The following is a 15,402-nucleotide window of genomic DNA, read 5'->3' on the forward strand; positions in this document are numbered from 1 at the left end:
TTACTGTTTCTCTCAGTTACAGCCAGATGACCTCACAGGTGTGCGGATTATCTGTGCAAAAATAAATTGAAAAAAGGAAGTAAAACAAAAAAGATTACAAAATTTAAAAAATTTAAAATTTATAAAACAAAAAAACACCACAGAGCTGCTCCTTTGGAGAAACAGACCATTGCATGTTGGTATCTTGAAATGTCAAAACCAGGACGAAGGTCCAACAATAAATGGTCAAAAGATGGTATGGACATGCGACAGTAGCTAAAGAACTTATCCGGTTGCTACCTCAGATCCATATGTAAATTGTGGATATGTTCTTTCCTGGGACGCTCTGCTACAACTCAAAAGCGTTGCCTCCTCTGCGATTCCTCATCTGGCAGTGATGCATTCTTTCTGAAACAAACGCCAGACTTCAAAAAACAAGATTGTGCAAAAATATGTATGAATTTTATAACTTCTCGTAAAAAGGGGGGAACAGACATTTAAAAACAAGTGCATTATACTGGGGGAACACACCAGAAACATCGGGGTGACACTAGCGTGACAGGACACATATAATATAAATACAAGAGTAATGAAAGATCTGTTGATAAGGTTGGTATTGTAATTCATAGGATAACCAATAACTGGTAACATTATAAGGCCTATCGTGCAGTAGTGATAAGGAGTTTTATGAATGGTATAGTTCAGTGATGGCTAACCTATGGCACTGGTGCCAGAGGTGGCACTCAGAGCCCTTTCTGTGGGCACTCAGGCCATCACCAGAGAGGACTCCAGGTATCTTCCTGCAGTCCAAGACAGCCCAGGACTTGCTGTGCACAGAGCTATTTTAAAGTGACAGCTGTACCTGGGACTATTTTCTGCTTTATTGGTGTCCTCAGGGTGCTGGTATCAATGAAAACTGTGACAGAGAAGGGAGTATAAATCACAAATTAAATTTCTGTGTTGGCACCTTGCGATAAATAAGCGGGTCATTGTTGTAGTTTGTGCACTCGGCCTCTAAAAGGTTTGCCATCACTAGTATAGTTCTATCATTCATAAAACATCCAAACATTGTACAGTAGTATGAGACATAAAAAGCCAGACACCAAAGCAAAGTGCTAAGGAATCTAACCAAGATCAATATGCCTAAATACCAAGAACATGGGTAAATGTGGTATTCTGACTTGCATATATAGGGTTGTCAATTTTTTTAAATGACAGCTAAATCAAAAGCACCTTTTTTCTGATATCCGCAAAAAAGGATGACACAAGGAATACACATAGGCATACTCTGCAGCCACACAGCGGAGGCATGGTGAAAAACTGTCAATACAGGGGCCTAAAATATGGCTTCTCGACGTATTTTGGCGTCATAGAAAAAAAAGCTGTTGTGTGCATGAGGCCTATTTCCAATTATTGTTTAGATTTGCAACACTTTCAGCAACTGTATTCCCATTCAATTCCAGTGATTGCTCAGTGATTGAATTTCAACACAGAAAAAGGCTATATTTGGACGTCTTGAAAAATCAGCCACTCCTTTGATGCTTTCTCCGTGAGACATTTGCCAGCAGGGAAGAATTAGCACATCCACATACACGTTAGATGGTTCCCCGATATGTCATAAAATGATGATAGATGCGGGGCCCTATTTATGACATATCATGTGGATATGTCATAAAGAGTTATGGGAAATCCCAGTTAAGGGTTTTTTCTATACATGTATATTAATAACCTATTTAACAATGTGTGCATAGTCCACACCTAGTCTTTGATTTCCTAAATACCACACAGAAAGTCGATCAACACAAGATCAGTCCTGTTAGTCTTATTAAAAATGTCTTACTTAGTAAGTAGACAAAGCAAAGGCATTGTCTAATGAAATCTGCGCAAGGCTTTGAAACATATGCCAGAAAAATGTCTCTTCTGACCCCATGTGGTAGTTTTTTGATATTACAACACAGTCAAATAAGGACATCATATAACCGTATAAGAGCATCCGACACATGAAAAATTGCAGGAATGTATGTATAATAAGGTATAATCAGTAGTGGATTATAATTTTATAAATTTTATAATGAGAAAGACCTTCACCCTTGAAATCCTGATACATCTATTTGTACTCTTAATACCAATGTACACAAAGACCATTTCCAGACTTTTAACCTTAGTGACCAAGTTCATTTGCGCCTTGATGACCAAGGCCTATTTTTCAAAACCAGCGTGTGTCACTTTATATGGTTATAACTTTAGAACGCTTTAACCTACCCAAGTGATTTTCAGTTTGTTTTTTCATGATAATTTGTACTTCAAGTTAGTAGGATTTTTTTTACATATATATTTATCATTTATTTATGAAAAAGGTGAATTTGGTAAACATTTGGAAAAAAATTAGCTATTTTCAAAATTCAAAATGTTTTGTTTTTTAACCCCTTCCCGAAATGCCATAATAGTACGGCATGCGTGGGCTGCAGTCCTAAAAATAGAAGCATTGAAAACATCATCAAAAGTTGCAAAAAATGACACCATCCACAGCTTCATACACTGAAGTTTAAAAAAGTTATTAGCGCCAGAAGATGGAAAAATCAAAAGAGGAGGTTTTAATTTTGTATGAAAACATTATATAACCTATACAAATTTGTTATCCCCGTGATCGTACCGATTGAAATAATAAAGTAGACCTGCCTAAAAAAAAACGGTGAAAATGCTTTTCTTCACCAATTTCCCTGCTTTTGGAATTATTTTCCCGCTTCCCAGTACATGGCATGGAATATTAACCCCTTCCCGACATTCGATGTACTATTACTGCATCGTGGGAGGTGCGTTCCCGCAATATGCAGTAATAGTACGTCAAGCTTCTGGCTGCGGGTGTCGGCTATATATTAGAGATTTCTCCGATAACGGGTGTTAACCCCTAACAGCGACCGCGGCGTGTCAGGGGCATTTAGCTGGAATCGGACCCCCACGGCGCTTACCGGGTGTCCGTGGCTCCGATCGCAGCCCCGGGACTGCCAGTGCTCGGGGCTGCACGATCTGCTTCCGGCTGTGACACACTGAGCATGCCCAGCATGCTCAGTGTGTCACATAATACAGTGTAATAAATCTGTATTACACTGTATTAGGTGAAGAATAGCTTGAACAAGCGATCAGTGGATCGCTTGTTCAAGCTAACCTGTAAAAGTAAAGAAAAAAGTTAAAAACACTAAATAAACACAGTTTTTAATAAAAAGAATTAATTAAATAAAGTTAAAGTCCCCTAAACACAAACATTCCCTAGACACATCTAATAAAGTAAAAAATACCTGAAAACCACCAAAACACCCCACATATTTGGTATTGCCGCATCCGTAACAATCTTTACAATAAATCAGAAACATTATTGGACCCGTGCGGTGAACGCCGTAAAAACAAAACCCAAAAAACTTGCCAAAAATGTAAATTTTCATAAAATCCCTTCACAAAAATGTTCCAAAAAGTGATAAAAAAAAGTTATGTGCACCAAAAAAAATAAGTCTTAAACCAGCGCTGTCAACCAAAAAATATTAAAGTTATATCTCTGAAAAGATGGCGATGCAAAAACAAATGAGATTTTCTTTATATTTGTTTTTTTCCTGTAAAATTGTAAAATATATAAATAACTATATTAATGAGGTAACACCGTAATCGTAGTGATCTATAGAATAAAATTATTATAATATTTAGAGTACGGTGTACGACCCCCAAAATATACAAAAAACCCCCAAAATTTACAATTTTCTTTTCCTCCATACATTAAAGAGTTAATAAAATCTCATCAAAAAGCTACAGACCCACTAAAATGAAGTATTTTTAAAGTGCATCTCATCTCCAAATTGCCCCAAAAAATAAAGATTGTATAGCCATTATAAAGTGACAATGCATAATCTGCTCTTAATGGCGCAGCTCCCCCCTCAATGCCCTGGCGTGTGCCCATACAGCGGGTTATTGTTATACTCAAGAGAGATTGGGTATCAAATTTTGTGGAGCGTTTTGGTATTTTAACCACTGAGTATTTGTACATTTTATGAAAAACACATTCATTTAGCCAAAAAAAAATTAATTTCAAAATTGCATCCGATTTTGTTTTATCTCCTGTAAACCAATTAAAGGGTTAACAAACTTCATAAAAGTTGTTTTACAGACGTTGAGGGGTGTAGTTTCTATAATGGGGTAATTTATGGGGTTTTACTTTTATTTAGGCCTCTCAAAGTGACTTCAAACCTGAGCAGGTCCCTCAATAGCAGTAGTTTGCTTTTTTTATGAAAATGTGAAAAATTGCACCTGACGTTCAAAGCCCCATAACATCTTACAAAAATAAGAGTATGTATAAAAAACCACGGGGGCATAAAGTAGACATTCGGTGAATGTTAGTTATTAAGTTTTTTGGTGTTATGACTCATGTGTGGAAAAAGTAGAACATTTTGAATTTCGAAAATTGAGAATTTTTCCAAATTTTCACCAAATATCTGATTTTGTCATAAATAAATGCAAAACATACCACCAAAATTTTTCAACTAACATGAAGTACAATGTGCCACGAGAAAACAATTTCAAAATCACTTGGATATGTTAAAGCGTTCCAAAGTTATAACCACTTATAGTGACACAGGGCAGATTTCAAAAAATGGGCCGTGTCAGGAAGGTGAAAAGTGGCTTCGGCGTTAAGGGGTTAAATGCCGTCACTAGGTAGTGCAGTATTTAGTTTACCAAAACATGTGATGTGGAACCTTTGGATTGTGTTTCAAAACCAACCAAAATGCCACGTGTGAATATGGCCTCAGGCACCACAAACTCCTTATCCTAGAGAATTTTTAAACTTTTTATCATGTGGTGTAGGGGGCATTTTAACTCCTTGTCCCTGGTGGGCTTTTTCCATTTTACTTTCTGTTTATTGCTTCCCACTTTAAAAAATCCCTAACTCCTTTATTTTTCCGTGTACAGACGTGTACCAAAAATTAAAACCTTTTGTAGGAAAAAAAAAATTATTTGGCAATATTCTGACTCCAATAACCTTTTAGTACGATGTTGGCTAAGGCGACATTTTTTCCAGGACGAGTTGACGTTTTTGTTTGCGAAATGGCAAAAAGTGGCGATTCCGGCATTTTTTCTGTTACGGGGTTCATCAACATGAATAACTGTTTTTATATTTATACAGGCAGTCCCCGGGTTACATACAAGATAGGGTCTGTAGGTTTGTTCTTAAGTTGAGTTTGTATGTAAGTGGGAACCGTATGCTTTATTATTGTAACCCCAGTCAAAATTTTTTTAGTCTCTGTGACAATTGGATCTTAAAAATGTTCGGTTGTCATAAGAACCAGGATAAACAATAAATCTTAATTACAGGCACCTGTGATAACTGTTATAGCTGATCATTGTGGCCTAGGACTAAAGCACAATATATTACCAATATCCAGAGGTCCGTTTGTAACTAGGGGTCGTATGTAAGTCAGGTGTTCTTAAGTAGGTGACCGCCTGTATTAGGTTATACCTAATAGGTTGTGGTTTTTTTAAACCTTTTTCCTACTTGTTTTATATGTCTAAAGGGCCTTTTGTGACATTTTGTTTCTACATTACTAGCATATGAGCTAGTGGTTACTGCAATAATTATGCATTAGAAGTGTCAGCCTATGCACTTGCATAGGTTGACAGGCAGACGGCTCGGTCCAGCCAGAGGCTTCATTAGGTCCCCAAGTGGCATCCCGCAATCGCATCATGGGGTGCCGGGAGGAAAGGGTATGTTGTTCCTTTGGTCAATGCTGTGATCTAATGGTTAAACAGGCCAGATTGGAATTAATTTAATCTGTTAGACCGGGGTCCCGGCTCTTCCCTGCATGGGGCCAGTGCAGAACGTGGGCTTGGCTGACGGGAAAATGTGTCAGAAATAAAATATCCCACACAATCCCCTTCAGTTGGGCTCTTATGTCTTGGCTTCTTTGGAAGTATGAAACAGTGTGAGGCCTTCCTGTGAGATTTCTCTGCTGCTCTCCGCTCCTAATCAATAGAATATGCATCTTAAATGATCAAATACCACTCATTCACATCCGTATGTCATCCGTTTTTTTTTCACAACCGCAAAAAAGGGTGGGTTTTTGTAATTTACTTTTTGACATGCCAAGTTAGTTGTCTAGCAACATTTGAGAAAAAAACGGACCAGATACGGATGTTATTTTTTTGCGGATCCATTGACTTTGGAGGTCCACAGACTGCATGTGAGAAACAAAAAGTGCATGTTGCAATTTTTTTCTCACTGTCTGCACATCCGTGAAAAATAACGGACCATAAGGCCTCCTTCACACTTGCGTTGCAGATCACGTCAGAATCTGATCAGGGTGCGATGAGGGTTTGGTCGGTAAAAAACTGACATTTTTCATCAGAGTTCAGAGTTTGTTCAGTGTCTCAGTTTTTCATGCTTGTTTTTTTGGTGTTTCCAATGCATTTTTAATGCGTTTTTCAGGTGCAGATAATGTGCGTAAAAAGGACTCAGGACTGACTCTATCTTTTCTATGGCAATTGATGCGTGAAAAACACATTGCACTTGCATGTGTCTCAGAGTGCAATGCATTTTTGATGCATCTCCATAGACTTGTATGGTGCGTTTTTCAATAGTTTTTCTTTATATTCTACTTAAATCTTATCTACCCAGCAGGTGGCAGCATTTCTTATTGAAGTATAAAATAAAACTGTAACAAAGGAGTTACTGATGATAGAATATTAAGACATTAGTTTTCACTATTACCAGCCTGACTTATAACTGGATCAAGCAGAGAAGGTATGAGTACCATAAGATGCAGATTAGTGACTATAAGTAGTCTATCTTTTAAGTATTTCTCTATCCTATTGCCTGTTGATGGTATAATGGGGAAATTCCGCACTCACTTATTTTTGTTAACATTTTCATATATGACTAAAAGCTATAATTCACCTGATATTTCTTAAATTTTACCTCCTTACCTAATACATACATAACTCTTAGATACTTGAAATAAATCAAATCTACTGCTATCATAAATGCATATATGCGCAAATACAGCAGCAAGCCGTCAATGAATGCTCTTATTGTATGTCACTACTGATATGAAATGATTCTTTCTACATATTTACACATTAACCCCTTAACGCTCTGCGCCGTAGTTCTACGGCGCAGAGGTATAAGGGATGTATGAAGAGGGCTCACGGGCTGAGTCCTCTTCATACAAAGGTGGGGGTTTTTGCCGGCGGCGTTTAAAAGACGGCGGCACGCGGGCGCCGCCATCTTTATTACGATCGCCGTGCCCCCGAACGTCATCGGGGGGGGCGGCGATCGGTTACCATGGTCTTCTTTTGACACGAGGCTACATGGCTTATGCAGGTTCGTTACAATGAGCCAGTGGCTCATTGTAATGTATGACCTGCAAAAATGCCATATATTGCAATACTGTAGGGGTTAATGTACCCTAGATGGTCTAAAAAATAATGGAAAAAAAAAAGAAAAAAAAAAGTTTAAAAAATAAAAAAATTAATAAAATATTAAAAATTCTAATCACCCCCCTTTCCCTAGAACTGATATAAAACATAATAAACAGTAAAAATCACAAACATATTAGGTATCGCCGCGTCCCAAAATGGTTATAAAAATGGTTATAAAAACGGTTACAGGCGGCGGTGACCTCCGAGGCGGGAAATGGCGCCCAAATGTCCGAAATGCGACTTTTACACCTTTCTACATAACATAAAAAATGAAATAAAAAATGATCAAAATGTCGCACAGACAACGTCGCCTCATTTTGCAAAAAATTACCCCTCACACATCTCCGTGCACCAAAGTATGAAAAAGTTATTAGCGTCGGAAGAAGGCATAAGGAAGGGGCCTCTCAATACATGCAGAGGCCAGCAGAGACTAGCGACACGCAACTGAATGTGAGCATCGAGAGAGGTGTGCATAAGCTCTTTTATTTTTGAAGCCCCCCCCCCCCCCCCAAGCTATGTATAAAAAGTTTTAACTCCTGAACAACCCCTGTAACCTTTTCCCTGGCAATTTTACAATTTTAACATATACAAATGGCTATAAAGACCAGATTAGGTGTACGGAATCAAATGTTTACTCTCCCAAAATTAAAGAATACTCTCTATATGATGATTAGAGAGCAAGTGCTCTCTGATTGTCCTCAATAGGAGAGAGTTAATAACATGAAGATTTCCCAAATTTAGCTACAGATAACGTTACTAAATACTTTAGATGTGAGCTGTGTGAAGCTCCTCTTTACACCCACTGTAATCCTGCAGTTTTCATACTGACCACTATTTCTAATGAGTAATCTTGTACCCTGTCATCTCACTTTTATCACACTGACACATAAAACACCTCTCTCCCCCACCCACTATAGGGAGCTTTGCTGCTTATGCTTCATGTGGCCCAAGTAGAGCATATAAACAATTGTTGTTATAACAGCTTACACAAAAGGGGCAAATATATATCAAACATGTACTTGTTCAGCAAGGATTTTCCCAGTAAGCACTTTTAAGGTGTTTAACATCATAAATATTTGTGCAGATGAAATATTACAGTTATCAATGAGAAGATGTCATACCACCTACTACTTCCTTCCTATCTTGTGTTTTCATTGTTCTTACTCATGTAGTGTTTACCGTTCATCCATAAACTAGTGTAACCTAATTTAAAGAATTAGTTAAGATGTCTACATGGTCATTAGCTGGTGCCCTGGTCATTAACCCCCATGATTTTGCCATTGTTTGTTTTTGTATTTATAAATTAGCAAAAAGTCTACATTTTTATTATTGTTAAGGTGGGGTGCAGAAAAACTACAGATAGACTCCCTTTAGCATTGATTTGTGAATAAGATCCAACATGTAGTCGTTACACAGCCATTTTGGAATAAAATTTAGCATGACAGTGTCCAAGAATCCCCTCTAAATAGAGAGATCTGAACGCTTGATTAAACATTCCAAAGAGACGTAGGAAGTAGATTTCAGCAGGAAATAAAGAATTTTTCATTCATAGCATAAATATTTAATCTCAGTTCTATTTTCAGTTTTCAAATTTCTCTTATAGCTGGAACTTAATTGTATTACATTGCAAGACACATGTTACATCATAGACAAATTGTAACTTTAACATTAATGGGGTTGAATGGGCTTCAAATTTTTTTAAAGACTGGTGGCTGTAGAAACAAGAAAGAAGCTACTTACACAGGCTGTAGCTAGGTCCTGGAGCATCTATTGGCTTTGCAACTGCACCTCTGTATACATACAGAGACTAGTGATGATGAAAGGCACAGCACTGGACTGGAGAGCTGGGGAGAGGCCTTTATAAAATTTGAAGCCCTGAAAAAACTTTCAATCTAAAAAAATATTGGATTAATACCTAACTTTGAAGTTAATGCTCTGTGCTGCTGCAAGATTGGGAGGGAGGTGCAGAGGAAGCAGGTAGGCGCAGGAGAAGTGCTCCAAGGATCCATGTAGTCAGAAACAGGACGGCTCTGGTCATGTACTACAATGCATTTGTACTTAATTTAAATAAAGATTAAAGTTTGAGGAGTCCACTATCAAAATCAAGGGTAATAAATCAGGGGAACTTACCCATAGATCCAGGTACCGTGACTATGGAAATCTACTTATTTTTGTTATCTATCCCCTCCTTCCTTCTAAAATTAACTCTTAAAATAATGTTAATGAACCAGAAGGGCTCTCAGGGAATACCATAGTTCCTCTGTGCTCTGGCTCAACTGACTCTTACATTCTCTCCCTCAGCACTTCCACCCTCCCTCTGCCTGATGTAATATTACATAGTGGGAGGGGATTTGTAATAGCCTTTGAGCACACTGTTAATTGGTGCTGGCCATTCCCAGAATTCCTTATAATCCAGCCTCTTCCTGCACACCGCTGCCGGATCTATGTGCCTTGTGTTCCTGATGCCCTGTGCTTGTGCTCTGAATTCCCGTTGTGACTTCCGTTCCATTCCTGACTACGATCCTCTGCTGCCTGCCTTGACCTATTACTATGTCCCTGTCTCTGATCCCATGCTGCCCACCCTGACCTCCTGCTGTCCCCACTATGATTCTGCTCAACATCCTTGTACCTTGCCACCGCAGACTCACCTGTGGAACGACCTGGTGGTACCACACCGCAGCAAGTCCAACCCACTTTGCGGCGGGCATTGGTGAAAACCAGCAGCCACTTAGATTCTGGTCCCAGGCGTCGGCTTACGTCATTGTCCACAGTGATACAGTGGGTCCACTAGCCCTGGAGCCTGATACAGCAATTCAGTGTCTTATGTATAAAAAGCACGGTTTAGGAAGAATGTTTTATTATCACTAGAATTATCAAGTTACACTTATCTCTCCCAAAACATCTCAGATAGTATTTTACTATGACTAAAAATAGAATTAGTGGAATAGAATCTTTCAATTGTAATATGATTCACCTATATATCGATGTTAAGCCACCTCATATATTAAAGTGGAAGCAAGATCCTCAAACCACTATCCCTTGGAGGATTGGTATACATTTTGGTATTAGTTTTGGGGGGAGAAGTTTCCAAAGGAGCAAATCATTGGGAGACTTAAAACAAAATTGCACTTGGGTGGTTCCTACCCACTACTCAACTTGCTTATATTCAACTAAAAACTGATGAAGTCTCTGAGAATCAGATTCTTATTTTGATGTTTGGTGGGAATACTGAAGAATTAACCAGTTCTGGAAAGCAAGACAACATACATTTCAAAAATTGCCAGTACTACAATAACCCTAGACTTGGGCTCGGCTCTCTGCTTTTTGGCTCAGAAAGCTTCCACCCAGACTTCCAGTTATTATATTTGTATAAACATACTTAGGTTTTTAATGAAACCATGATGTAGATGACCTTAATAATCTCATGTGCAAAAGATAAAGCTTGACTTAAGTGTTTATACTATTCAATAATCCCGTCTTTTGCGATCTGTAGCTTGATGCTAAAGTAATGAAATTATATTTATCATAAAGCAATTTTTAACTGCTAATCTCTAGATCATTAGGGATGCTTCATAATCATGATTAAATACAAAACAAAAATGATAGTGCTATTTAGATGACTAATTGGAGAAATGTAGGGATGCCATTCTTATTTATATAACCTGACAAAGGTCCCGTGAAGAGCCAAAACATGTCGTTTTTACCTAGCAAATTTAAACATTTACAATAAAACCGACTATTAAGAAGATGTGCCAGATATTTGGAGTCTTTCTTGCATTCCTATGAACATATAGTTGGAAAAAAGGCTCTGTTAAAGTGTGCATTGAATATATCCATCTACTTTGTCTGTTATCAATATCAGTAGATTTCCCTGTAAAAGGAAAAATAAATACAAGAATGCAAACAAATGCAAAATGTAAACACTAATAAGCAGTACAACATTTCCTGTGTAAGTTAATCTAAAGGCTACTTGGATCCGGTACAGCAGACACAAGTGAGTTTATGCTGGATAGGAGTTTGGTTAGGTGGTATTATTAGGAAGTCAGTACTCTAAGGTCCCTTCCACACTCGCGTTGCAGATCACGTCAGAGTTTGATCAGGGTGCGATCAGGGTTTGGTCAGTGAAAAACTGACATTTTGCATCAGAGTTTTCAGTCAGAGTTTGTTCAGTGTCTCAGTTTTTCATGAGCATTTTCAATGCAATTTCAATGTATTTTTGTGTATCTCTAGACTGAAAGGATGCCTGGGGTCGTCAATGAGTACAAAAAAGGATGCACGATATTGCGCAGTTCATTAGTACAAATGTCAGGTGGATACCCAGGAGACAGAAAACATATAATAGCAAAGTGCAAGTTACATCACAGTAATCACAAAAGAGAAACCTGTGTACAGACATGACCCCAACGTATGTTTCGGCGATGCCTACTTCACCACCCCCAAATAATATTGTATTTATTCGATTAATAAAGTATATTTGGCATGAATTTGTATTAGTTTGTTTTTTGCAAAAATTATGCATTTAGTCAGGCACATTTAGTGCACTATACACCCGTTTTGTGTGCTTGTTATTCCAATTCCTTTTAGTGCAGACTGCTTGCACAGGTATTTGCACCATATTTTAGGGCTATTTTGGTGCTCAGTCGGACTGTGTGCCAGATTTAACATGCAAAGTCCTACAGAAATGTGTGGAATGCCCTATGTTACAGGTGCACTCTGTCGGAGCAGTGCAGGGGCGCACCAGATTCATAAAGAACAGGCACCAGAAATCCTGAATCTGGCGCACCCTGCACACTACGCAGGCAAACTGCTTTTGGTGTAGTTTGCACTGTTAGTAAATGTGCCCCATTTTGTACAGTTTTTGGCACCAGTATATAAAAGAACATATTAATACTGGAACGGGTGCAGAGGAAAGCAACCAGGATTATTAGGGGAATGGAAGGACTACATTAAAAGGACAGATTACAAAATTTGGGGTTATTCAGTTTAGAAAAAATACAGCTATGGGGAGGAGACTTCATTACAATGTACAAATACCTGAACGGACAGTACAAGGATCTCTCCAAAGATCTTTTTATACCTTGGCCTGTGACCAGGACAAGGGGGCATCCTCTGCGCCTAGAGGAGAGGTGGTTCTACCATCGCCATAGACGGGGATTCTTTACTGTAAGAGCAGTGAGACTGTGGAACTCTCTGCCGCAGGAGGTTGTTATGGCGGACTCTATGTACATGTTCAAGAGAGGCCTGGATGACTTTTTGGAGAGAAAAAATATCACCGGTTATGGGGAAAAACATTAGTTTCATTCTTAAAGGTTGGAATTGATGGACTTGCCTCTTTTTCCAACCTTATATACTATGATACCATATCCCCTGCCTCCTTCTTAAACAGCCACCGCCAAACCATGTCAATTTGCAGGAAAAACACATATTGGTAGTGTATTTGGCTCCATTGCTGCCACATCTCAGCTCACTAGTGACCTATTTTTTGGCCATAATCTAAATCTTTTTATGGTTTCCAGTAATTACCATTAATCATGATCAATTATTAATGTGTCCAGTTATGTAAACATTCTGATGGGGTTTTTTTGAAATTTTTTACTACTTAAATATATGTTTACTGATAGCTCACTTCAAATGTGTGATTTTCCTGAAAATAAACTGGATTTGTTACAATTTACAACTGAATAACCACCAAGCAGCTCACATACATAGCCATATTATTTACCTGATTCTGAGTGCCAGCATAGAACAGTCAGCATGGCCTTCCAGGAAGCTTAAGTCATTAACTAGAATATTTAGACTTAGCTGTAAAATGTGGATGGAAAAACAGAATTGTCATAGTTTCCATTTTTGACTTCTTACATATAATATTTCCTACCTTCATTGTCATATTACAACAAAGCATAAAAAATGAACTTATTTTTCTTTAAATTAACATGAAATAAATACCTGAATAACAAGGGCTGATCTAAAAAAAATGACAGTGTGTCCAACATCAATTTACTTTGTAGATAAAACACGAGCATGCACTTTTAGTGGTATATTAACCTTTTTACTAATATTCTACTCACAGGACATATGTAAACTGAGCCTGTTACAATTTACAACTTAATAACCACCTAGCAGCTCACATAAATATCTGTATTATTTACCTGATTATGAGACATAAGGTCGTTAAGGTTATCTGAAGTAAAGCAGTAGTAATAAGACCTTATTTGTAGGCAAATGGGCCTACAAAATTAGCTCAAAGAAGTGCTGTATTCTGTTTCACCTTTAGGGTTCATTGTTAGATCAGTTTGCTGTCACAAAATAATGTTAATGATACTGTTGTGGACTAGTAGCATCTTTGTATAGTATTCTTGTAGGTTTTTTTTTATGAAACAACTAAAATAGTTTAATAAACTGCTGCCAAAATCATAGAAATAAGCAATATACTTGCTTTAATATTATGACATTTTTTTTTTCGCTCCATTGGTCATGGAATGCCTTTCAGGGTTTAATTTTTTTTCTGCCAAAATTTGGACTTTGCAATTTTAGTCAGTTTAATTGCTGTTTTTGCTCCTATCACTGTATAGGTTGGTCAGTGTAAGATTGAACAGTCTGGATGGGCACTAGCTTAGCAGATACTTCATGATTCCTCTGTGCTATGAGATGCTGTGTGCTGACAATGTGCTTAGATTATCACATAGAAACATAGAAAAATAGAGATGAGACAGATCAGATTTATGAGATGGATGTATGACACAATGACATACACAGCTTTGCTACCTCACCTATAAAATATGCAGTCAGCACTACTATGCCCCCCTCCCCTTGGATCAAGACCTTATGTTGTCTGCATGATGCTGCCAGACAGGAAGTGCAACTGTTGTAGTTTGTAGTGCTGGACTAATCTGTACATTGCACTGTTCTGTGCCTCCTGCCCCTCCTCCTGCATTACAAAAGAAGCTATTCATGCGAGAGGGATCTGCCCGACCATAGTCAGGAGTTTATGGTCGTTGCCAGGGACAACAAAAATATAAACATCAGGACTGATAGATGCAGGTTGGTATCTGTGAAATGCTGTATTTTTGTTAATAACAGTGAATTAGAGAATGTGCTATTATGTTATTCTGAATATATTTAAGAACCTTGTCTTTGTGGGAATATCCCTTTAATGTCACCATTGTTTATATGGAATTTTGATTCAATATGTATCTGTCATCAACTTAAGCCTTAAAGGGGTTTCCCAAGTTATTAAATGTATTTTATATGTCCTAAAATACTGGCTAAGTACATAATAAACGGCATCTACCACAGCACTCCATTTTCTCCATGTCTTCCAGTCTTTGTTGTGACAGGTGGCCACTTTGGCCAGTCAAGTCTGTATTTTGACATAAAAGCAGTCCCCGGGTTACGTACAAGATAGGTTCTGTATGTTTGTTCTTAAGTTGAATTTGTATGTAAGTCGGAACTGTATATTTTATAATTGTAACCCCGGCCAAATTTTTTTGGTCTCTATTGGATTTTAAAAATGTTCTATTGTAACCAGGATTAACAATAAAGCTTAACTGCAGACACCTTTGATAACTGTTATAGCTCTTTATTGCTGCCTAAAGCTAAAGTACAGTAAATTACCGACATTCAGAGTTCTGTTTGTAACTAGGGGTCATCTGTAAGTCAGATGTTCTTAAGTATGGGGCCCCCTGTACTGCAGGCTGAGTGGGTATTTTTTTCGTGGCCTGTATACAGCAAATGATTCCTCAGTCAGTGATTGGCAGCAGCAGTATAATTGTAAAACATAAAGATTGGGGATGTGAGGAAGGTACAGTGCTGCATTGATGGGGAAAAGTAGGTAAGTTCAATTTCTTATGTCCCTATCCTGCACTTAGGGGGAGTACAATAAGCATTGGATAGCACAAACCAAGTATAATAGTATAAAAGTATAAAACCAAGTATAAAAGTATAATAGCCCAAATAATTAAACTA

The sequence above is a fragment of the Engystomops pustulosus genome, chromosome 4 (assembly GCF_040894005.1).
Source record: "Engystomops pustulosus chromosome 4, aEngPut4.maternal, whole genome shotgun sequence".
Taxonomy (NCBI): Eukaryota; Metazoa; Chordata; class Amphibia; order Anura; family Leptodactylidae; genus Engystomops; species Engystomops pustulosus.